This window comes from Oryctolagus cuniculus, chromosome 12 (genome assembly GCF_964237555.1).
Source record: "Oryctolagus cuniculus chromosome 12, mOryCun1.1, whole genome shotgun sequence".
In the NCBI taxonomy this organism is placed as follows: domain Eukaryota; kingdom Metazoa; phylum Chordata; class Mammalia; order Lagomorpha; family Leporidae; genus Oryctolagus; species Oryctolagus cuniculus.
The window spans coordinates 118479692-118506346 of record NC_091443.1 but is presented as its reverse complement, the minus strand read 5'-3'; the positions used below and the strand labels follow the sequence as shown (position 1 = coordinate 118506346).

General features: G+C 43.8%; 1 pseudogene; it reads right to left on the bottom strand.

Annotated features, from left to right (window-relative positions):
- Nucleotides 1-5684: 5684 nt before the first annotated feature.
- Nucleotides 5685-10051, bottom strand: LOC127489244 (UPF0561 protein C2orf68 homolog; annotated as a pseudogene).
- Nucleotides 10052-26655: the final 16604 nt, after the last annotated feature.

Sequence of the window (26655 nt, the reverse complement as noted above, 5' to 3'; positions counted from 1 at the left end):
ATGCATTATCTATTTTAACTATCATGAAAGTCTAATGCTCACTAATATTATTTATATGTTTTGAAAGAGAAAAAAAAAGCAGAAGCTTAGAAAAGCTAAAAAGTTACCCAGAGCCACACTGCTGAAGTTGCAGTTCCATTAAAGCAAAATTTTAGAAACAGTTTACCCCCAAACTGAGAAATGTTTACATTAATTATAAAATGTAACTTGGACCCTTTAGGTAGCCTGTCAATAACTGTATTTATAATTATGAGGTAATACTGATAGAAATTCCATTGAAAATTATAAACTTGCCAATACCCTGTGATATTTACATACCTTGTATGAAGACCTGGAAGAAATATACCAAGAGATGAGTGTAAACTATATTGGAGTAGGATGCTTGGGACAGTTTTCTCTTTTTTTCTTTTTTAAACCTTTTCTGAATTTCTAAATGGATTATAATATATTTCTATTTATGTTAAAATGAAATGTGTACGAGAGGTATAGTTAACATTCAGGCCAAAGTTCCTTTTTCTCTAAAATAGCTAAGAAATGTGGACATATGTGTGGCCTCAACAGTCTGTCAGAGTTGCTTTGCTGGGCCTTTGGGCAGAGGGCCGGCACACCTGCTTCAAGGACACTTCCCTGGCTTGCCGGCCAGAATATTCACTGAAGAGAAGCGGGCAGTTGGTCTGCTCCTTTTGTTTGTTATTTTGTTTTAATTCCAATGCCCCTGGGATGAGACTAAGCCTTACTTACCAAGATAGAGACAGGTGATGAACTTGGTGTGTGCTCACTCTTGCCCACAGCAATTATTTATGTTGCTGTGGGGAGGAGAATTTGATAGTAGACAACGTCACCATCCCCTCCTTCCCTGGTTAAGTCGGTGAAGTGGACCAAACAGAGGAGACTATAAGGTGAGAATGTGGCCCCTTCTCTTACCTAGTGCCAAGGAGACACTCCTGTGCTGGCAGAAACAGAACATTTTAAAAATTGCCTGAGTATTATCTGAAGTGATGCGATTTTTAATTAAACATTCTTCCATCTTGGTTTTTCTAAAAAAAAAAAAAAAGAAAATAAACAAAAAGGGGGCAATGTGGTGGAACAAGAAGGCCATGCCAAGATGGCTGCTGGCAACAGAGCCTGCCTGGCAATAGCCTGTGATTGGATGGCTTTGGAAACCACACGGCAATGGAGCCTGCCTGGCAATGGGCTATGATTGGTTAGGGCATAAACCGCCCCTTGACTGGATTGGCTGCTTCGACTATATAAGCTGTTGTACCAACTGAAATAAATAAGTCTGCAGGCTGCTCGCCTCTCACCCGCTTTCACCCAACTCCTGGGATCTGTGTGGTGACTCCGTGCCTCTTGCCCCCACTGCGCTCCTCCTCTCAGAATGAATCCACAGTAACAATTAAGTTCAGGGGGGAAGCAGGGGCTGCCTCAGAATGTGGATTAAAACTCAAGATTTGCACTCTGGCCCAGGGGTGCCTCTTTGAGGACAGGCAGGCCTGGATGTAGCTCCAGGAGCCCTGCAGGAACACACCTGCCAGAGAGAATCTGCAGGGTAGCTCCTGTTAGTTAGTTACCTGATAACCCACCCTTGATTAGCTTGAAGGGTCTTACCCTGCTACTTCATTCCCCCATCCAAATTTTTATCTTCTCTCCTTTATTCAGAGAGAAACTGCATTCTGCACCTGGATGTTGTTAACCAAGAATTCATACTCAGCTTCCAGTCCAAGCCAGGTCTCCAGGTGCCACTTGGGGGGTGCCTGACAAATGAACAGGTATCCACACCACATAGAAGAGATGTTCCAGTTACTGGTGTTACTTCTCTAACGATGAGGTGATTTGGGCCCCACGTGAATACTCATGAGCTTTGCACACACTGATACATAGACCAGCCCGGAGCTCCCCAAGGCCTGGATCCAGGAAGAGGATTCTCTCTAGTGCTTTGTACTTGGCTAGAGTTGAGGATGCCTGCACTCATTTCTGCCCACTCACACAGCCCCACACCCTGGGTGCCTAAGATCCATTCTCAGGCCTGCCTCACCACCACTGACCAGCATCAGGATATTCTGAGATTCCCCACAAAACCTCTGGAGGCTCTGAGAGTACACAGGGAGGGCAGGATGACTGAGCCAGAAGGGACTTTTGCCTATGGGGGCCTGAGGCTGCAGGAAATTGTTTTTTTCTCCCCCAGGCTATGGATTAATTGAATCTAGGAGTAGAGATGCCCCTTGCAGCTCAGTGACTAGAGAACAACCTCTCATCCTTTCAAAAGGTCAGCACCTTCAACACCAGAATGAGCTCATCCTGGCCCCCACTTCACATATGATCTCAGTGACAACTCCAAGGCCAGCAGTCAGGCCTCTTGGAACCTGTCTGGGGCATGTAGGAAAAGAAGGGGCCTCTTGGGAGAGAACATGATGCCTTGGGCCACCTGGCCAGGTTTTCTGTGATATCCCCAGGACAATGGCAATCTCAAAAGCAAAAATAATCAGGTTTTGTAAAGAATGATATTCATTTGGAAATGGTAGAGCAACACAATGGTTGAACATGTGTCATAATAGACTATGGTGCACTCAAAGGGTCTGAGGGAGGGGGAGTTCTTAAAGGAAAACATAAGGAATGCTATGCCAAATATTTTGAAACAACAATATTGGATCACAATGGATAATACCTAGGCTGAGTCCTTTACAATAGTTACTATTAGGCAACCAAAAGTTTAGCATCAGCTCCAGGGCTGCAGCAGGTTGGACAAGTCAGGAGCTGAGGCGGCGCTACGGGACTCATGGTTGCTAGTGACCATACAGGAAGTGTCCCTAGAACGGTGGTAAATGCCCAATTAGGATGAGCCCAAGAAAGAATGGCAGAAGCATGGACAAGAGTATACACACGAGTCCATGCTTCCTGCTGAAAAGAGAGTCAAGTGTTCACAAAGACATGTGATGCAGAGGTTTTGTCTCACAGATGAACATTGCATACGATGCTCAGACCATGCAAAGAGATTGATGCAAGACACTGGTAGAAAATCAACATACAAGGGACTTCAGAGTGCACTTACTTTAGAAATGAGAAATATCAATAAACAATTTCTCTTTGGTTTGTCTGTGCTTTGATGAGGGAAGATTGCCTTTCATCTGAGAGCCATTTTTCATTGTGTTGTATGCTGCAATCGCACCGAATTAAAATATTTTTCCTAATTGTTTTCTTTCTCTGAGAATGTTCATCTTAAGGATGTATTTACAATAAGATTGCATTTGGGGGCTGGTACTGTGGTGCAGTGGGTTAAACCACTGCTTGAGGTGCTAGCATCACATACAGGTGCCAGTTTGAGTCCTGGCCGCTCCACTTCCAATTCAGCTCCCTGCTAACATACCTGGGGTAGTAGCAGAAGTGCTTGGGCCCCTGCACCCACGAGGGAGACCTGGAAGAAGCTCCCAGCTCCTGGCTTTGGTCTGGCCCAGCCTTGGCCATTGCAGCCATCTGGGGAGTGAAGTAGATAAAAGATGCCCCCCTTTCTCTCTCTCTCTCTCTCCTCTTTCTCTCTCTCTCTCTCTCTCTTCCTCTAACTCTATCTTGCAAATAAAGTAAATAAATCATCTTAAAAGATATTGCATGTTATATACCTTATTACCATCAGATAGCTGAATAATTTTGGGGCTCCTAAGCTTACTGGGGATGCATTAAAGACCTGAATTTAAGGCCTATGACTAAATTTGCTAGGAGAAAATATAGGGGAAACACTTCAAGACATTGGTGTAGATGGTGACATCTTGGTTAAGGTCTCCAAGGCATAGACAACAAAAGCAAAACTAGACAAATGGTATATCAAAACTCAGAAGCTTCTGCATGTCAAAGGAAAAGATAGAGTGAAGAGACGTCCAACAGAAAGTGCAAAAATACTTGTGAGCTACTTATCCGATAAGGGGTTAACATCCAAAATATATCAGCAACATAAAAAACTCAACAACAAACAACCAATCGAGTTAAGAAATGGGGAAAGGACGTCAGAAGACAGTTCTCTAAAGAAGAAATGCAAATGGCTAACAAATATAGTGAGGGAATTCTTAGGGGATAATAATTTAAACCAATCCAAGCATTTGGTATATGATTGTCCTTGAATGCAGAACCTGGCAATCAGGAGGTAATTAGTTCTGACCAAATGATACTCCATTATTGGTTTTGTAATAATTGTCAAATATCATCAGTTTCTCATAGTGGATTCCAAAACATTTGGAGAGGCTTATTATTTTTTGGACATTTGGGAAGGAAGGAGAGACTGTTCAGTGCTCAGAAAGGTGTTCTTTAGAACCACCACAAGAGAGCAGTAAGACGTAGGCTTTAGTATCTGCACCCCTGTTTCTCAGAGGCTTGGGAATATTTATTCCACCTTTCTTGTGTTAATGTCTCCTTTTCTTCATTTTAAAATTCTCAAACATCTTAATAGAGATAAATTTACTTTCTCTGGAACCTTCTGATTGTGCATCTGTGTCTGTATCTGTGTGCACATGTGCATGAGTATATGTTAGTGTTCACATGCATGCATTGTGATGTGTGTGCTTGTCTAACATATGTATACATCTCTGTTAGTGTTGTTATTGTATATCTTCATGTGTACCTTCATCTCTAACAGAGATGTATACATATGTTAGACAAGCACACAGCTTTGCAACATTGAATGATTCTCTACTTTATGTAGAAAAATTCATGATATCAGCTCTGATGACCAAAGAGCTTGCCATAAAACCCTCCAGACATGAGGCACTGAAAAACCCAGGAAGCTTGCTTATTGTGAGAGTTGAAGGATCAAATTCCATTGCATATTAACTGTAAATTTCAAGATTTAGAGGTGACTTTTTTCTTTTTTTAGTTTTCTTAAAGATTTTAAAATTTATATGAGAGTAACAGAGAAAGACAGAGAGGTCTTAGATCTACTGGCCCAGTCCCCAAAAGGCTACAATGGCCCAGACTGGTCCAGGCCAAAGTCAGGAGCCCAGAGATCTTTCCCAAGTCTCCTGCATGTGTACAGGGGACCAAGCACTTGAGTCGTCTGCCACTGTTTTTCCAGGCAAATTAGCCCAGAGCTGGACAGGAGATGAAACTGTCAGGTCCTGGACTTGTGCCCATACTGGATGCCAGCATCACAGACAGCAGCTTAACCTGCTATACCACAATGTCAGCCCAAAGCAGTTTTATTTTTAAACATTGCCTTTGTTAATAAATCTATTCATCCTTGATTTTTCCAGTCATTTCTTTATTCTCTGTGAATTTGCATTTGCTCTTTGGGATACCAACCCTTCTGCATTATTGGCTGCAAACATTATATGAGGTTCCCTCTTGTCATTCATGAAGGGATGAAAGCATAAACTCATTTTAATGTGAACCTAAGGAGATCACTTTAACATTAAAGACAGATAATCTTGAGGTAGTTTCCTTTTTCCCTTCATTTGCTCGATTTTATTTACTTTTCCACCTCTCTGGTGTAAGCATGGTTTTAATAGCACAAGTTCCCATTAGTTGTGTTTCCAGAGTGGCCATGAGAAGCCACTCAGATGTAGTCAGCTGATGCATAGTAATAGTTCTGCAGTATAAAGCATAAGCACATCAGAGCACTGTGTTGGTTTCTGATTTTCAGACTGCTTTTTCCTTTGCTTTTTTTTTTTTTGCTGTAAAAAGAGTAAGTTTATTGTTTAAAAAAATACTGTATTTTAAAAGAACCTTTTTTTCTTGGGCCAGTCACATAATTTGCACTTAATTTTATTAATCCACACAGCAGAAACACTGGAAATGAGGAAACAGAACATATGGCTTTTTATACATTTAACACAAGCAGTGCAGTCTCATCTGTTGCAGGCAGTGGAGTTGTCACTCAGGTTTTCGTTTTGAACATTGCTCCAACTCCTGGGGACGTTTGGGGTGGGTGCCTATGGCTCCTCCCAGCTGATTCCTCAACAGGGCAGGAATTCAATGAGGGGATTTAAGACGTTTCAAGTAGTTAACTGTCAACATGCCGTGGCAATTCTCCCAAAAGGCAGCTCAGAGGTAGGAAAGTGATGTCCTTACTGTTCTTTCTTCTTAGAAAGGTTCCCCTAAATTTGTGTGCTGGCTGTGGATCTACCAACCATTCACTGGTCCTGCCAAATGAATGGCAGACTGGATACATACTACCTCCAAACGCTTCCACATGGGCTCATCTCTAGCAGGCAGTGCCCCTCAGAGTGGACCGACCACATGAGCATCCTTTCCACAGAGAGATGCGCTTGTAATTGCCTACAAGGGCCCACTGGCTGGCTGGCCTCCAGAGGCTCTCTCAATGGGTACAAGGTTTTCTAGAGAAAGGTGGTTTGGCCCAGTGGTTAGGATGCCCATGTCCCACCAGGAATACCTGGTTTCAATTCCTGGCTCCAGCTCCCTAATACAGACTCTGGAAGGCAGCGGTGATGGCTCAAGTAACTGGATTCTTACCATCCACATGGGAGACCTTGACTGAAGCTTGGCTCTGGCCTAGCCCAGCTCAGGCCATGGTCATTGTGGACATTTGGGGGGTGAACCAATGGATGGGAGCTCTTTCAAATTAAAAAAAAACAAAACAAAACAAAAACAAACCAAAAAGTTGTATAATTCCCTTCCTTTCTTGTGTTACATTCTTTAAGCACTATCTCTGCCAACTGGCTATGATTCACGGTTTAGTGTTTACTCTTGCACAGCCCAAAGTCCCTGCAAGCCTAAGTTCCTTGTACCTATGACATCACCTGCTGGCTCAGGAAACACAAAGCGTTAAAATCCAGGCTTACCTTCAGTTAAGAATTAATACTGCATATTGAATGCTGAGAGATATGCCTATCAGACTTTTTTTAAGACAGCCAAGAATTTATCTAATCAAACGAACACTGATTATGAAGCAGCCAGTTGGAAAGTTCTATTTAGTCCAAAAGTGTTGCCACTGTCCCACACAACACAGGGCAGTCCTGAGACATCCTGGAGTCAGTGGGAGAACACAGTCCTGGATGGCAAAGCACCAATTTTTGTAACTGGTGGAAGGTGTCTGGAGGCAGGTCTGGTGATGAGATAGTACCATTTTTGGGCTTCCAGTAGGGGGTGGCAGTCAGCGGTAAGGCTGAAGCTGTCCGTCTGCAGAGAGGCAGCCTTGCCTCCAAGAGCCCAGTTCTGATGGACAGGCTCTCTTCCAGGTACAAGGCTTAGTGCTTTACAGGTCATGCTACACGGATTAGAGTGCTCTGTTGGGTAGAAAATGTTTTACATACACTTGATAAGCAAAGTGCTGCAAGAAAAGCAAGTTTAGAGGCAAGGAGTTTCAATCCATCTACCTGAGGGGATCTCGGAGGATCCCATGACAAACACACGAAAGGACACGATGTGTAAACACTGACAACTTCCCTCCACACAAAACAGGAACAGAAGCTCAAATGTCAGGGGTCACGCCCCCAGACTTCAACTCTCTGGTGTTCTGAGTTCTATAAAAATAGGACACAGGTGATCCAGTTGTGAGATGAATCCAGAAAGTATTTCCTTCTAAGCCATCATGGAATTCCAGTGAAGTCCTATGTCCCAACCATAGGATCCATTGAGGAGCTGGAGGACTAGAGTGACTGGTCCTCTAGGCTGTGTGAAGAACGGGGGTAGGGCTCGGCACAGCCTCCATGACCCAGGCTGTGGAGGGTAGTGAACAGAAGGCACTTTTAGCCAGCTGCCTAAGTAGAGGGCAAAGACTTTTCTCCTTTGAAAGTAGACCTGAGCCCAGGACTGGTAAGTTCAAGGCACTTAACCTGGTGCAGCTTTGCGGGTTTGCAGCACTCTGCTCACTGGCTTTCACAACCAGGCCCCTCGACCTTATCTGCCTCACTCACTGTCCCAGCGTTCCCTGGCGCTGCAGGCTGCAACTCAGCATTCCACGTTCTAATGGCGTAGCTGAAGGAGCCGCCTTGCCCCATTTGGAGGGAGATGATTTTCAGGAGTGCGGGGCACAAACCAACAGTTCTCTTGGGTGTCTTTTAGGAGAAGAACTGCTGCAATAGAACTGCCAGCCTGATCCTGAGACCCTGATGTGGAGAAACCAGGGGGCCAAGGGGCTTTGGTTTCAGGAAGTTCCAGGGCTCACTGGCTCACTTAAGCTGTAAACTTCAAGTCACTGAGGTCACGCCGATTTGCTCGCAGATAGATGTGCCTTGGAAACTTTGGCGCACACGATGTCTTGTGGACTTCAGACCTTAGCCTAACCCTGTGGTAGAAAAAAATGTTCCCTCGGGAAGAGCAGCGCTACCCTGGGACTCTTTCAGGACCTCAGTTATACGTACACCAGAGGGCTTCAAGAAGTTCACAGACAATTCAGACTGTCTTTCGATTCCACTTTCCATGAACTTTTTGAAGCTGCCTTATGCATATCCTTGAGATAGCGAGGGAGGAAGCATGGGACAGGACATTGGACAGGGAGAGGGAACAGATAAGGAGAGTTGTGTAGTCCCCCCCCCCCCCACCTTTTTTTTGCAACTAGGGCTCCAAACAGGCAATTATTGTTAATGTTGAGTTTCCCTTTGTACTTATGGTCTAGACTTTTAAGTCACGGTTGGAGAGTTAGTTTCAAGCTTGCTTTGATAATTCTCCATTGGTTGTCCTGAGCAGAGGAGTCTATTCGCAGCTATTTGCAGCTGGAATTCTGCAGCTCCAGGCAGGTTTTGCTGCAAGAAATCCTTGCAGTTTAGCACCAGGATCTTCTTCCTAGGTCTGCTGTCTGACAGTGGTGTGGCGCATGCAAGCAGCTCACGAAAGCATGGGAGGGGAGGGAGACGTGCTTGTGAGTGGGCCTCAGAAATAAAGGTCTCCCACTTTATTCTGGCGTCAGAATTACTTGGAGAACTTGTTGGAAAGGCAGAGCCTCACAGTCCCCCCCTCCAAGGTCCTGAGCAGCTGCAGGTGCACAGTCCTGTTGAGGGGGTGGGGAGAGAACTGAGAGATTCGACCTGAGGCAGAGAGATGAAGAAAAGGAAAAACAAAGAATAAAGCTAAGAAAAAAAAAGAAAAAAAAGTCCAGGGAAACACGGGTGGAAGTGAAGTGAGCACAACACGAAGGAAAGGAACTATGACATAACAGCGCTCACGGAGCTGGGTGGGACACGAAGCAGCCAGGCATGTGACCTCTGAGAACGCAGCATGATGGCAAAAGGCTTCATGGACCCTGGTTCGCCCTCAAGCCTGTGCTCCCAGAACACCAAGTCAGCCACACCGAATTCTCAGAGAATTCCAGAATATGAGGCTGGTCAACAGGCCAACCAGTAAACAGTTGTGGGGGACATGGGCCAGGTGGAGTCTTGGAATGACCCTGGGGATGCAGCAGCTCTGGCAGTGTCAAGATCAAACAGTGGTGCAGGTGCCCTCAGGCTACGGCTGAGCTCCCTGGGCAGAATTCTTCCACGGGCAGTGAATCCAGCCTGCAAAGAATGCTTTCAAGTTGGTCAGTGACGGTTCTGGTGCTTTGCAATCTCCTCTTGGATACGCAACTTGAGAGCCTCTCGCATGGGCGGATCCAGAGGCGTGCGGGCAGACACCTCCTCGCTCACCCTTCCTGGGTCATCGTCCTGATACACGATAACTGATGTGACCTCGCCACTGTCCGCCTCGTATTCTAAGCAGAAGAGCTGATGGCCAGAAGGCTCTAGTTCAGAGCCACCACTACTGCTGCTTTCACTGGACTCCTCCAAGTCTGGGTTGCCTGGGCGGGTAGAGCCATCTTCTCCTTGGCCGCCTGCTTCACCTTCTTGTCGTAGTCGTCCCTGCGGGGAGCCTAGCGGGAGTCAGGGACAGCCGGCCGGGCCAGGCCAAGGGTGGCGGTGGCGCTGGGTGGGGAGGTACCGGGCGATCTGGTTCCGTCGGATGTGGTGCACGAAGCCGTGGCTCATGTCCAGCCGCCCGCCAGGCTTGCAGCAGAGCCTGGGCCCGGGATCCCGGGCCGCCTCCATCTGGAGCCCTGGGCGCAGAGTCGCCGCCACCTCAACGGCCCCAACGGCCGCCCTCCCGCCGGTGGAGGCCCGAGCCAGCCCGCGCTCAGCTTCCGTTCGGGTTTCCTTTGCTTTTTATAAACATCACAATTTGAATTAACATATCTCAGTCCATTGCTGTGGATAGAAGTTAAACCATGTGTTGTAAAAAATAGGGTGTGGAGGGAGAGTTTCTGGGTGATGTTCCATCTCTGTCTGGCTTCTTGGTGATTTGGACCTGGGTCAGTGATAAATTCATGCTTCTCTCTGGTCTGCTTTGCTTTCTAGGAGTCCAACTATTCTAGCTATTTGTTCCTCCAGGTTATTGCTTTGCAGGTTCCTTTGAATGCCTGTTATAATTCAGGCCTATTTTTGGTTAGGAACGGCAGCAGTGGAGATGAATGTATGTATTACTGTTGTCTCACTAAGCAGCCTGGAGTAGAGCCGATGGGTTTACTTGACAGTGTGAACTTCCCTTCATGTTCCTGGAAGCAGCCTCGACCCCTGCATGCAGGCAACAAGGTAGCAGGACAGCGGCACAGCAAACAATGCCATGGAAATTTACTGTTGCAGGGAGCTAGGCCATGCTGCATTGGCTTCTGCATTGGCAGTGCTTAGCCTCGACAGCAGAGCCATCTGCTGGGGCTGCCTCCTTCATACAGTCAGCCCTTCTTTCTTAGTGACCATGGCTCCTGTGACAGCAAAGCTACAGGTTTGGATGGTGGAAACCGTGGAGGAGTCAACAGTGTGGAGCAGCTTGAGTATATTTCTTTGGTGTTTGAATGATCCTGGCCCACCCGTACAGCTTCTGTGTCTAACATCACTGCCTTCTGCTGCATGGTGGCTCTGCTCTGTCGTGTGTCAGAGACCTTTGGGTAGCATTTTCATTTATAGAGCATGAGCCTAGAAATGTCACTTCCCCAGTGGTTTTAAGTATTAGTTCTTTGGCCTCAGTTTCTGGAAACTCTTCTGTCTTAATGTCATGGCCCAGCACAGAGATGGTGTTTTTCTGGCACTTGCTGGGTTGAGATGGCTGTGTGGCCTTCCTGCTTTATTCCATAAGTGAATGAAATCCTGTTTCAAAGATCAGAAACATGATTTGTTCATTTCTGAGTCACAGACAGCAGGCTACCTCACTGGTAAGGCAGGCATAAATGGTTATCCCGTGATACCTGGTAAAAGCCACTTGGTTCTTCTTCCTTTAGTTCTGAAAAACTAGAGCTTGTAGAGTGTTTTTGTAGGCTACAAGCTGACCATTATTGAAGGTGCTGTGAGCATGTGGTAACCCTGTATTCCTAGTCTTGGTTAGCATGTGAATGGTTGTGTTTAATGTATGAAAAAATATATAGATATATATTTCTAAACCTCCAAGAAATAAATAAAGGAAACAAATTGCTTTCAAATGCTTGTGATTATTTAAATGTTTGGTAAGTAAAATAGTAGTATCATACGCTTAATAATAGTAGCTCTGTCTCCTCATACATACATGTTATAAAAAGTTACTAGGAAATTACTGAAAACAATGGCTAGCTTTCTTTAATATTATTTCTCTCTAGAGTAGAGTCTAGATCCTTTCTAAGCCAGATAAAGTACTGAAACAGTAATTACTGAACATAAGTTTATGTATTCTATTTGACATCTTGCTTCTGTATGATAAGGAGAAGCAAAATATCTTGGAGTATCTTAATGAATATGAAAAAGATAAGCTGGCGCTGCGGCTCACTAGACTAATCCTCTGCCTTGTGGCGCTGGCACACCGGGTTCTAGTCCCAGTCGGGACACCGGATTCTGTCCCGGTTGCCCCTCTTCCAGGCCAGCTCTCTGCTGTGGCCAGGGAGTGCAGTGGAGGATGGCCCAAGTGCTTGGGCCTTGCACCCCATGGGAGACCAGGATAAGTACCTGGCTCCTGCCATCGGATCAGCCAGGTGCGCCGGCCGCAGCGCGCCGGCCACAGCGCGCCGGCCACAGCGTGCCGGCCGCAGCAGCCACGGCGGCCATTGGAGGGTGAACCAACGGCAAAAGGAAGACCTTTCTCTCTGTCTCTCTCTCTTACTGTCCACTCTTCCTGTCAAAAAAAAAAAAAAGATATCACATGAGGGTCCTTATTCCTCTAGAAATTACAGATTCACAAATGTATTAGTCTGCTATCAAATGCTGCTCCATGACTGCACTATAGAGTGAATGTTCATGGCTTCCTCAAATATATCTGTTGGTATATTTAGCCTGTTGTGATAGTCTTCAATACTGGGGTTCTTGGTAAATGATATGGTCACTCTTACAACAGAACCCTATGGTTTTTTTTTTTTGTTTGTTTTTTGATGATTTCTTTTTTTTTTTTTTTTGACAGGCAGAGTTAGACAGTGAGAGAGAGAGACAGAGAGACAGAGAGACAGAGAGACAGAGAAAAAGGTCTTCCTTCCATTGGTTCACTCCCCAAATGGCCACTACACCTATCTGAAGCCAGGAGCCAGGTGCTTCCTCCTGGTCTCCCATGCGGGTGCAGGGCCCAAGCACTTGGGCCATCCTCCACTGCCTTCCTGGGCCACAGCAGAGAGCTGGCCTGGAAGAGGAGCAACTGGGACAGAATCCAATGGCCCCTCTGGTACTAGAACCCCGGGGTGCCGGCACTGCAGGTGGAGGATTAGCCAAACGAGCCGCAGTGCCAGCCTAGAACCCTATGTCTTAAACATTACTTGGCTGTTTCTTCTCTGAACAGCCCTCAGCAATTTTGACAAATTATTTCAACCATAATTGTTTCCATATTTGTCAGCATGTCCTAGGAAAATAATTTATTTGAAATCACAATTAAGAATTACAGAATCAAATTGTTGCAGGAGTTTGAGTCAGTTTTTTACTTCAGGTTGGATAATGAGTGTGAGAAAAAGGAGAAGTAAAGTTTCACTGAGGAGGGGATCCAAGGGAGTGTTCCAGTAAGGTTGTGGACAACACAGCTTATTTAGCAATTGCCTGTTGATTGATCAATCGCCTATGTTGGGGCCTGCTTTGTTGTTTTGTTTCATGTTTGCATATGTTTTCTTCAGGGGTCTGGTTTCTGGTGAATTGAGAAATGGCTTCCTTACATACATTTCAGGAAGTGGTCATTGTCTCTGACCAGGTTATCTCTCTATTGAGGTCTGATCTGGCTTCCAATACCTAGAACATTCTATACATCAAGAAAGTGGTCCTGGTCTCTGATGAGCTGAGAATGCCATCTTTCTGAGTAGAAAGAGTTGAAAGACGTTACCTCACTGATCACTATAGAAATGCCATAGTTGGAAACTGTTGCTGACAGGTTGAAAATGTGGTGGTCTGGCCGGTGCCGTGGCTCACTAGGCTAATCCTCCACCTTGCGGCACCGGCACACCGGGTTCTAGTCCCAGTTGGGGCGCTGAATTCTGTCCCAGTTGCCCCTCTTCCAGGCCAGCTCTCCGCTGTGGCCCGGGAGTGCAGTGGAGGATGGCCCAAGTCCTTGGGCCCTGCACCCCATGGGAGACCAAGATAAGCACCTGGCTCCTGCCTTCGGATCAGCACAGCGTGCCGGCCGCAGTGGCCATTGGAGGGTGAACCAACAGCAAAAGGAAGACCTTTCTCTCTGTCTCTCTCTCTCTCACTGTCCACTCTGTCAAAAAGAAAGAAAGAAAGAAAGAAAGAAAGAAAGAAAGAAAGAAAGAAAGAAAGAAAGAAAGAAAGAAAGAGAAAGAAAGAAAGAAAGAAAGAAAAAAGAAAGAAAGAAAGAAAGAAAGAAAGAAAGAAAGAAAGAAAGAAAGAAAGAAAGAAAGAAAAGAAAAAAGAAAATGTGGTGGTCTGCTCCGACACCAGAACCTGGTATCTTGTAATTATTTAAGAAAAAAGGACACTTCTATATCCCAGAACCCGTAATTTTCCTATCTTTCTGTTGGTATTTCACTTACTGCATTCTCACAAGATAGTTACTCAAGGAGCACCCCGCTGCTACCTTTACAATGAATAGTTGATCTGCTGACTGATGTGAGATGAGAAGGCCATAGATATCCAACTGCAGCACCAGCAACAATAAGCACAAAGAAACACATAGGAACATCTGACTACAGAATTGCCCACTTTTGGCAACTGAGGTTTATCTTCAGTTATTGAAACTGGAGTTAGAGAAGTATTTAACTTCATAAAAGTAAATGAGAAATGGGCATATCTTTCCCATTCCTAAGATTCTTTTTTCAGTTGCTGACTGAGTGTGGTGGCTGCAGCTGACCAATTCTACAATAGCTTCTCTGTGCTGAGAACTACAGGTTGCACTGGGAGGCCAAGATGTAGCCCCTCTCCTACCAACACCTCTTTTTCTGTTCTATCCTCCATGGTAGGAAGGTTTGATTGCTTCTACAACACAAAACTCAGAGATCACAACCAGTTAAATTTGTGTTTTAACTCTGGTATACTACACATAAAACATGAATGCCATGGCATTGTTCTTAACCATCGTTTTTGTACTATGTCTATGATGATTAATAATTATTCTGTAAAGAATTTCGATGGTGTTCATGTTTGCAGGGAATTTTTCCCTATATTCATTATCCGGTTTTTTGGAGTTCCTTCTCCATAGACTTCTCTTATAATTCTGTTTCTAGAAATTGAAACAGTAATAAAGGCCCTCCCAACAAAGAAAAGCCCAGGACCAGATGGATTCACTGCTGAATTCTACCAGACATTTAAAGAAGAACTAATCCCATTTCTTCTCAAACTATTCAGAACAATCGAAAAAGAGGGAATCCTCCCAAATTCTTTCTATGAAGCCAGCATCACCTTAATCCCTAAGCCAGAGAAAGATGCAGCACTGAAAGAAAATTACAGACCAATATCCCTGATGAGCATAGATGCAAAAATCCTCAATAAAATTCTGGCCAATAGAATACAACAACACATCAGGAAAATCATCCACCCAGACCAAGTGGGATTCATCCCTGGTATGCAGGGATGGTTCAACATTCGCAAATCAATCAATGTGATTCACCACATTAACAGACTGCAGAAGAAAAACCATATGGTTATCTCAATTGATGCAGAGAAAGCATTTGATAAAATTCAACACCCTTTCATGATGAAAACTCTAAGCAAATTGGGTATAGAAGGAACATTCCTCAATATAATCAAAGCAATTTATAAAAAACCCACAGCCAGCATCCTATTGAATGGGGATAAGTTGGAAGCATTTCCACTGAAATCTGGCACCAGGCAGGGATGCCCACTCTCACCACTGCTATTTAACATAGTTCTGGAAGTTTTAGCCAGAGCCATCAGACAAGAAAAAGAAATCAAAGGAATACAAATCAAGAAGGAAGAAGTCAAACTATCCCTTTTTGCAGACGATATGATTCTGTACTTAGAGGATCCAAAGAACTCTACTAAGAGACTATTGGAACTCATAGAGGAGTTTGGCAAAGTGGCAGGATATAAAATCAATGCACAAAAATCAACAGCCTTTGTATACACAAGCAATGCCATGACTGAGAAAGAACTGCTAAGATCAATCCCATTCACAATAGCTACAAAAACAATCAAATACCTTGGAATAAACTTAACCAAGGATGTTAAAGATCTCTACGATGAAAATTACAAAACCTTAAAGAAAGAAATAGAAGAGGATACCAAAAAATGGAAAAATCCTTCCATGCTCATGGATTGGAAGAATCAACATCATCAAAATGTCCATTCTCCCAAAAGCAATTTATAGATTCAATGCAATACCAATCAAGATACCAAAGACCTTCTTCTCAGATCTAGAAAAAATGATGCTGAAATTCATATGGAGGCACAAGAGACCTCGAATAGCTAAAGCAATCTTGTACAACAAAAACAAAGCTGGAGGCATCACAATACCAGACTTCAGGACATACTACAGGGCAGTTGTAATCAAAACAGCATGGTACTGGTACAGAAACAGATGGATAGACCAATGGAACAGAATTGAAACACCAGAAATCAATCCATACATCTACAGCCAACTTATATTTGATCAAGGATCTAAAACTAATTCCTGGAGCAAGGACAGTCTATTCAATAAATGGTGCTGGGAAAACTGGATTTCCACGTGCAGAAGCATGAAGCAAGACCCCTACCTTAGCCTCACACAAAAATCCACTCAATGTGGATTAAAGACCTAAATCTACGTCCTGACACCATTAAGTTATTAGAGAACATTGGAGAAACCCTTCAAGATATTGGCACAGGCAAAGAATTTCTGGAAAACACCCGGGAGGCACAGACAGTCAAAACCAAAATCAACTATTGGGATTGCATCAAATTGAGAAGTTTCTGTACTGCAAAAGAAACAGTCAGGAGAGTGAAGAGACAATCGACAGAATGGGAAAAAATATTTGCAAACTATGCAACAGATAAAGGGTTAATAACCAGAATCTACAAAGAGATCAAGAAACTCCACAACAACAAAACCAACAACCCACTTAAGAGATGGGCCAAGGACCTCAATAGACATTTTTCAAAAGAGGAAATCCAAATGGCCAACAGGCACAGGAAAAAATGTTCAAGGTCACTAGCAATCAGGGAAATGCAAATCAAAAGCACAATGAGGTTTCACCTCACCCCGGTTAGAATGGCTCACATACAGAAATCTACCAACAACAGATGCTGGCGAGGATGTGGGGAAAAAGGGACACTAACCCACTGTTGGTGGGAATGCAAACTGGTCAAGCCACTATGGAAATCAGTCTGGAGATTCCTCAGAAACCTGAAGATAACCCTACCATTCGACCCAGCCATCCCACTCCTTGGAATTTACCCAAAGGAATTTAAATTGGCAAACAAAAAAGCGGTCTGCACCCTAATGTTTATTGCAGCACAATTCACAATAGCCAAGACCTGGAACCAACCTAAATGCCCATCAACGGTAGACTGGATAAAGAAATTATGGGATATGTATTCTTTAGAATACTATACTGCAGTAAGAAACAACGAAATCCAGTCATTTGCAACAAAATGGAGGAATCTGGAACACATCATGCTGAGTGAAGTAAGCCAGTCCCAAAGGGACAAATACCATATGTTCTCCCTGATCAGTGACAACTGACTGAACACCAAAAAGGAAACCTCCTGAAGTGAAATGGACACTATGGGAAATGGTGACTTGATCAGGATAGCCCTGACTGCTAATGGACAACTTAATACATTATCCCTCATAGTATTTTTTTTTTGTCTGTTCTACTTAATATGACTGGTTTAATTCTGTAATTATCACACAGTTATTCTTAAGTGTTGAAAATTAACTGAAATGTGATCCCTGTTAAACATAAGAGTGGGAATAAGAGAGGGAAGAGATGTATAATTTGGGGCATGCTCAGGCTGACTTGCCCCAATTGGTAGAGTTGGAAACATACCAGGGGATTCCAATTCAATCCCATCAAGGTGGCATGTGCCAATGCCATCTCACTATTCCAAGTGATCAATTTCAGTTCACAATTGATCATAATGAAAGGACTAAGAGTCAAAGGGAGCACATAAACAAGTCTAGTACCTGCTAACACTAACCGATAGAATAAATAAAGGGGAGAGTGATCCAACATGGCAAGCGAGATACTCAGCAGACTCATAGAATGGCGATGTCCTAAATAGCACTCTGGCCTCAGAATCAGCCCTAAAGGCACTCGGATCTGGCTGAAAAGCCCATGAGAGTATTTCAGGCATGGAAAGCCAAGACACTCTGGCAAAAAGATCTCTGTGAGTGAGATCCCAGTGGAAAGAACAGGTCTTCAAAGAGGGAGGTGCCTTTCTCTGAAGGGAGGAGAGAACCTCCACTTTGACTATGACCATGTATAAACAAGATAAGAGTCGAAGAACTCAAGGGGCTTCCATAGCCTTGGAAACTCATGACTGGTGCATAGGGAGATTACTGATGCCATAAACAGGAGTGTCAATTTGTAAAGTCAACAACAGGAGTCACTGTGCACTTACTCCTCATGTAGGATCTCTGTCCTTAATGTGCTGTACACTGAGGCTTAATGCTATAACGAGTACTCAAACAGTATATTTCACTTTGTGTTTCTATGGGGGTGCAAACAATTGAAATCTTTACTTAATGTACACTAAACTGATCTTCTGTAAAAAAAAAAAAAAAAAAGAAAAGAAATTATCAATTCCCAACTTGACTCTCACTGGGATTAAACATGACAAGAGGTCTGATCTGATTTCATCATCATTTAAAAAAAATCATCTATTATTTTTCACTTTATGTTTCTGTGTGGGAGCCAACTGTTGAAATCCTTACTTAATGTATACTAAGCTGATCTTCTGTATATTAAGATAATCGAAAATGAATCTTGATGTGAATGGAAGGGGAGAGGGAGTGGGAAAGGGGAGGGTTGTGGGTGGGAGGGACGGTATGGGGGGGGGAGCCATTGTAACCCATGAGTCGTACTTTGGAAATTTATATTCATTAAATAAAAGATAAAAAAAAAATTCTGTTTCTGTGAATTCGTTGGTAACAGTCTATGTTTCATTTGTGAGTTAAGATTCTGAGTCTCTCCTTTGTAATCTAAGTGTTTGTAATATGTGTTCATTTGTCAAAGAATCAAGTTTGATTCTGGTGATTTTTAAAAAGATGTACTTATTTAAAGGCAAAGATGGAGGGGGGGTAGGGAGGGAAAGAGAGAGATATCTTTGACTTTCTGATTTAATCACCAAATCAGCACAGTAGCCTGGGAATAATCAGGCCAAAGCCAAGAGTACAGAACTCAATCAGGGTCTTCAAAATGGTGGCAAAACCCCAGGTATTTGAACGAATATCTTCTGCTTCCTATTTGCACAGCAGTGAGCTGGATGGGGAGCAAAGCAATGTGATTGTTTACTTCCCACATACTCAATACGGTCAGGTCCAGGTTTGCCGAAAGCCAGAAGCTTGAAACTCTATAGCTATATCCCACATTGGTGGCCAGGACCCAGGTTCCTGTGCCATCACATACTTCTCTCTGTGATCTACATTAGCAGAACAGGTACCAGTAGCCATAACTGTGACTAGAAACCAAGTATATGCATATGGCACTTAGGCATCCTAACTGGTTGGTATCTTAACCAATAGGCCAAATGCCTATTCCATATTGTATGTTCTTTTTAAAAACATTTTATTTATTTTATTTGAGAGGCAGAGTTACAGACAGTGAGAAGGAGAATCAGGAAAGAAAGGTCTTCCTTCCATTGGTTCACTCCCCAAATGGCTGCAATGGCCAGAGCTGCGCCAATCTGAAGCCAGGAGCCAGGAGCTTCCTCCAGGTCTCCCACATGGGTGCAGGGGCCCAAGGACTTGGGCCATCTTCCAGTGCTTTCCCAGGCCTGAGAAAGGAGCTAGCTTGGCGGTGGAGCAGCCAGGACCAGAACCGGCAACCAGATGGGATGCCAGTGCTGCAGGTGGAAAGATTAACCCACTACACCACAGCACTGGCCCCTCCGTGTTATATGTTCTTAACACAGTAATTTGTATCAATATGTAATGTCCTTTTTGTCTCCTGCAATGATTTTTGTCTCTCATATAATTGTCTGATGGTAGTATAACCACACCAGTTGGATTTTTTACCTATGATACAATTCTACATTTCCTTTTCTGTCCATCACTTTGAACCTCCTTTCTATTGAATCTACAGTGATTTTATGTAGACGGTATACGGTTGGATTTAGTTTTAAAGCATTCTGATATCTGCTTTTTCATTAGAGTGTTGACACTATTTATATTGGAATAATTATGACATTACTTCTGAAATTTTACATTTGCTTTTTGTTCTCTCTTAGACTATTTTTATCTCATTTCAACCCACACAGCATTTTCTTCATTTCCTTGGATTTTGTAGTGAACACTTTTTATTCCCTTCTCATTTTCCTATTTGTACATGTTTAGGATACTTTTGTTCTTATTACCAATACTTACCTTGGCAAGATTAATATAGGAGACAAAGAAGAACATTATTGAGGAAAATTACTGGGTCAAGAAGACAATATGGGGTTTGAATTGGGCCTGAAAGTTAATGCACCAGTAAGGATGCATGCCCCAAATATGTAAAAAGTCTCAAATGTATATTATGTATAACATTCTAAAATACATAGCCACTTAGCCTGAGTTGATGCCACCTGCAATAGCACACAAAGACAATGTTCCTATACGCCTCAGTCCAACCCTTTTTTTTTTCTTGGTCAAAAATAACATTATTATAACTTCTGTGCATGAACATGCTTATTTCTAATTATGTTTATGTATTTCTCTTTTAATTGTAATAAGAAATAAAAGGAAAGTATGGACAACTATAAAACCATCCTCGATTCACCATCCTCTCAAATAGAGCAGGAGCTGAGGAGGGTCGTGGTGTAGTTGGTTTTCATGGTGGCATTAAACTTTGTTCCCTCTCTACATTCAGGAAACACCTTCAGAGCAACAGGTATTTCCCAGAGTTACCTTGATCTTTTGTTTTTGTGCGCAGTCATCTGGATTCTCCAACTTTCCTTCTAACAATAAACACATGGCCACTATGCATGAATGTGCACTGGTCCTGGGGTTCTTCATACATCACACTTTTTTAAAATGCTTTGGGGGGTAGCTAGAGTGCCAATTTCAGAGGTTCCCAATGGCCAGCCCGAATCCCTTCCTCATGCAGAACAATGTGTCATTACAAGCTTCTTCTGAAACTTTTTCTCTGGAACAATGAACAGTCAAGGTGAATCCAGATCATGTACCTGCTTCATGCAACATTTGAGGGAACTACAGGTCAGGGTGGTGAAAGCCATGGCCACAAGTGACACAGCTGGCAGGCAGGCATGGTGTTCTCTAGATGTTCAGATCCTCACAACATTTTGTTTCTCATCTTATAAAATGTGAACCATTGTCTTCTTTCCTCCTTCACCAAAAGTTCATCACACCAGAGTCAGTTGGCATATACACTGGGAGGAAAAATGATCCCAAGAAAGGGTGTGTGTCACATTTGCACATGAGCTGCTGGATAGCCTGAACCACAAGGGCTCAGGCTTTAGGAAACTGCTCTCTTACTCTAGAGTTTTACACTTTCTGCTTGACCCTATGGGACTGTTTGTCTTTGGCTATTCACCTTTCCAGCCTCATCATTTTCCTGCTCCCTAGTAAAATCCTTCCCTTGGCTCCCTTGTGAACCTGTTCTCCCCTTCCTAACCCTTCTTCCTCCTCCTGCCTGTCTTTGCTTATCTAGGGTTATGGCTATGAATGCCAAAATCCTGCCTTAATCTTGGAGTTTTATTTTCTGTGTGCTCATAGTATGAACATTAATTTTATATAACTGGCCTGAACCACCAACCGCCCATACATTTGGCTCAGCCTCATTCTCGATGTGTCTATATGGGAATTTCTGAGTAGATTTAACATCTGAACAGCTAGAGTTTGTAAAGAAAATTGCTCTTCCTGGTGAACCTTGAATAGAGCAACAGGACTGAACAGTCTGATCAAGAGGGCACCCCCTCCCTTCATAGAACATGTGAGAGAACTTAGGGGCAGGGAAGTGAAAGACCTCACCCCAGTTGACACAGCTGACAGCCATTGAATTTTCCTGGTGATGGTTCCTCTCAACATTCTGGGTATGAATGTCACAAAATTTGAGCATAGGAACCATTATCTGCTTGCCTTCTTCAACAAAGATTCATTGTAACAGGGCTGGTTGGCATATAACTTAGGGATGACAAATGATTCCAAGAAGCACTGTTTTACATTTGCACATGAGCCATATGATGCCCTGAACCATGAATGCTACTGAAAGAGATACTAGGGATCTCTGGATATGTAGAAATGGGAAATGTCCCAGATGCTCCTGAGGAAGTAGGAGCATTGGATTCCCCCTTCTGGGTGTTTCCTTGGTGGAGAAGCCATTGCAGGTACATGTTTGACATTTTGTTTTTGTTTTGTTTCAGATGAATAATTCCAATTTGTATTTATCTGGAACCCAAGAGAGAAATGAGCAGAGCCAGTGTGTGCTATTGGAAGCAGGCATGAGGTGAGTTTTCCATCATCATCCACACAGCCCCTCACTCCATCCTCAGATCACCCCCAAGGTGCAGGCATCATTATCTTCACTCTGTGGGTGAGAAGCCTGAGGCTCACAGAGGTAAAGGAACTTGTTTTAGCAAAGAAGGACTCAAAACCAGGGACAAAAAATAGCCAACTTGGACTTGATATAGAAAATTTGTAATGCTGCAAATCTGCACCATCCTTTTAGGTTTCTCAACCAGAGAATACCTTGATGAAAACACATGGAAGAGCTGGCTGGTAGCATTTATAAAGGATTTACAGAGGTAGGAAGAAACTGGAGCAGAGAGCAATGGCATAGAAGGCTGTGACTGCAATCCAGACACTGGAGATGGAGCAAACAGAGTTTGGAACTAGCAAGCCTTGGTCCAGGACAGGCCTACTGGTTAACACAGTGGTTGGGATGCCCATATTTCATATTGGAACATCTGGGTTCAAGTCCAGGCACAGCTTCAGATTCTAGCTTCCTGCTAATGTGCACCCTTAGAGGCAGCAGGTCATGGGTCAAGTAGTTAGGTTCCTGCTACCCACAGTCAAGACCTGGATGGAGTTCTTGGCTCTCAGTTTCAGCCTGGCCAAGACCTGGTAATTTCTGGCATTTGAGGAATTGGATTAGCAGACAGGAGCTTGTTTTCTCTGCCTCTCAAAAAATACATTTAAAAAAAAACCAAAACACCCACAAGACCTTGTTCTAGCCTTGTCCCTGCCATGCTTCCATTACTGCTGGGGAACCCTGAGCAAGTCACAGCCATTTCTCTGAAGCTTTGTAATTTGTCCCTAAGATGCTGATGAACTGATAATAGAAAACCCTGAGGTTCTTTCAAACTCTAAAATTGTGCCTGAGATTTATAAATTTTAATGCACTCTGAATACCATCTTGAATCCAGAAAAGAATATAGATGTAGTAATTCTTAACATAATCTTGTCAAAGTACAAAGGAATAGGCTTGATTTTAAGAATGCTTTTTTTTTTTGGACAGGCAGAGTGGACAGTGAGAGAGACAGAGAGAAAGGTCTTCCTTTGCTGTTGGTTCACCCTCCAATGGCCGCTGCACTGATCCAAAGCCAGGAGCCAGGTGCTTCTCCTGGTCTCCCATGTGGGTGCAGGGCCCAAGGACTTGGGCCATCCTCCTCTGCACTCCCGGACCACAGTATAGAGCTGGCCTGGAAGAGGAGCAACCGGGACAGAATCCAGCACTCTGACCAGGATTAGAACCAGGTGTGCCAGAGCTGCAGGCGGAGGATTAGCCTATTGAGCCATGGCGCCGGCCAAGAATGCTTTTTAAAGCAGATTACATCACAACAAGCCCATCATTTCAGCATCTTTCTGTTTTCCTTGTTTATGAATATGATTTGGACACTGCTGCTATAGCAGTGGTTGACATTAAAGTCAAATAAGAATATTATGTTTGAAACAGAGGAGAGAATTTAAGCTTATCTTTCTAAGAAATTTATGAAAATATACTTGGCAGACAGAAATTGCATTGTCATCAAATTAGTTTTCTAAGCTCAAATTTAATTAAAATGAGACACTTCTACAACTGGTTCAATCAACAGAGTGTAAAGAGATTTTGGAGGGGCCGGCACAGTGACGCAGTGGGCTAATGTCCTGGCCTGAAGCACCGACATCCCTTAAGGGCACCAATTCAAGATCTGGCTGCTCCACTTCCAATCCAGCTCTCTGCTATGGCCTGAAAGCAGTAGAAGATGGCCCAAGTCCTTGGGCCCTTGCACCCATGTGGGAGACCAGGAAGAAGCTCCTGGCTCCTGGCTTTGGATCAGTGCAGTTCTAGCCATTGTGACCAATTGGGGAGTGAACCAGTGGTTGGAAGACCTCTCTCTATCTCTCCCCCCCACCCCATGTAACTCTGAATTTCAAATAAATAAATAAATCTTTTAAAAAAGAGAAATTTTGAATAGAGCACACAGGAAATAAATATAGTACCACTCGAGCAAATAATCAACACAACAGTTGCGTGTCTGCTGTTGCTGGTGATGCTTCTCAAATATCTTTAACGACTTCTGGATGAATTGACTTCTGCTGGTGTGAAGCAGGCTCGTCATGCCTGGCTCACACTTGCAAATTTAGTTCTGTAAGAACAAGAGTTCCCTCTTGGGGAAAAGACCTTAATTCATTTATCGAGGCTCCACTTCTATAACTGACACACTTCCTATTAGGCGCCATGTCCAAAAACTGTCCCATTGAATAATTAAAGTTCCAAACCATGAACTTTTTTTCTTTTTCCCAGAATGTAAGTCCACCATTTCAGCTGTTTTCAAGACAGTGTAAGTTGTGTAAGTTGGCAACTCTTTTTTTTTTTTTTTTTGACAGGCAGAGTGGACAGTGAGAGAGAGAGACAGAGAGAAAGCTCTTCCTTTTGCTGTTGGTTCACCCTCCAATGGCCACTGCAGCTGGCACAGCACGCTGATCCGAAGCCAGGAGCCAGGTGCTTCCTCCTGGTCTCCCATGCGGGTGCAGGGCCCAAGGACCTGGGCCATCCTCCACTGCCTTCCTGGGCCACAGCAGAGAGCTGGACTGGAAGAGGAGCAACTGGGACAGAATCCGGTGCCCCAACTGGGACTAGATCCTGGTGTGCCGGTGCCGCAGGCAGAGGATTAGGCTATTAAGCGCAGCGCCAGCCCAAACCATGAACTTTTAATGGACACTTTGAAACCACAGTGCTATTTAAACCCTATCAGGTTTTTGGTTTTTTTTTTGTTTGTTTGTTTTTGTTTTTTTTTTTTTGTTTGTTTGTTTTTTTTTTTTTTTTTGGTAGAATAGTTTCCTGGGTGACTTTTGTGATACCTCTCAACCAAGGGATAGGAGACGTGTACACAATTAATACTTTCCCACACATGGATTGTACGCTGCAGGTAATATAAAGGGCTGATGTCAGATGCTAAGCATTCAGTCACAAACACCAAGTGGATTCATGGGGTGATTAACCAGGGACTGTTGACGGAGGCCCATGAGAATGTCACTTAAGTAAGTTAGTTGACCCTCGCAGCCTGGTAGATGATGACGAACAGTTATCAATGCATCTGGTTACATGAAATGTGTGAGGTCTGGAAAACCTTGGGGATATCAAAGTCACATAAACAACACAACCTTGATCTGACTTGCATGATCCAGGCAGGGGCTAGTCATAGTTGTGAAAAGCACTAACATATCTCCCGGGATTTCTAGCTTCCCATCCTTATTAATCCTATGAGAAAGCATATTCTCACACTGGCGATTTTACCATACAGCTGTGTATGTTGGGGACCTCTTGACCAAAGGAATAAGATGCTTCTCTGAGAGTTCTTTACAACAAAGCCAAATTAATAGGAGAGATACATGAGGGAGCAACATTGTTTTCAGTTTGGTTTGTATTGACTGCATAGTCAGATACTCATGATTCACTTAAGGTGCACTCCTGTCCATGTTTGGCTTTGTCTCCACTGTGTAGCTTATGCTAACAGTTTTGGCAAGAAGGCTCTGCATTGCTTTGCTTGGAAGGTCAGGCGGACATGCAAGAAGGGCTCGCGATCCCTTTTCACTGTATTTCTTCTGAGCAGAAGCCAGGTGAATTGGGTTGAAGTGATAGATCTTTTCCCTTAGCAGAAATTCCCACCTGGGTCTGCTCTTCTGGGAAGCGCTCAAAGCCAATTTCATGACACCAAGCACCTCCCTGTAGCTGAGGGCATTGGGCTCTAGTCACAGCTATGGCTACAGATGGCTTTTCATGCTGATGTAGCTCACAGACAGCAGCATGTGATGGCTGAAGAACCTGGGTCCCTGCCACAAAAGTGGGAGATGTCCACCTGGTTCCAAACTATGGCCTGGCCAGGACCTGACTCTCTTGAATATTTGAGATGTGAACACTCCGTTTGCTCTGCTCTCAATTCAGCTCACTGCTGTGCAACCAGGATGCAGCAGATGATGGTTCAAATACTTGGTATTTGCTACAATTTGTAGGACACAGAAGAAGTTTTGAGCTCCTGGCTTTAGCCTGATTCTGAAATAAAACTTGATTTATGTTTTAAAGTAAGACTGCTAGGTTACAAGCACCTGAAAGCTTTTAGGCAAACAAGATAAGCAGGATTATAGTGGCAAGAACAGGTGAAGAGAATGCAGGACAGCTTGTAACCCCAGTGTTTCAGCCTGTGAGGAAGCAGGGGAGGGATCTCCATGCTAGGAAATCAATAGTCGGCTCTAACCGCCCCAGGTATGCTGACCTACCAAGCTGGAAATCTTGCAAGATTGTTAACCAAGTTTCGATGTTGGTGCATGCACTTCCTGAACCCATCACTTGACTGGATGAGTGAGGTTATTCATCACACAAATGAGTCTATGAAGCATCAGTCAACAAATGCAGAGCCATCCACGGTGAGTATGTGTCCCTAGAGAGACACACACACACACATGTGTTGGCCTTCATTACTTGGCTGTGGTTTACTATACTAAACTGAATTCCAAAGACGCCCAGAAATGAGGACAGGCAGGAGCCCCCATTTCACTGCTGTGGGTCCTGAGGAGCTGCCTTTGGATGAACCTTTTATGCAAGTGAGAGTTGTTTGGAGATGGCTGCCCATGTCTACTCTGATACCTTCTTCCTGTATTTTGGGAAATGGGCCCTGGTTGGCCCAGTGATATTTTTGGTCGTCATGGGGTGAGGGAGGA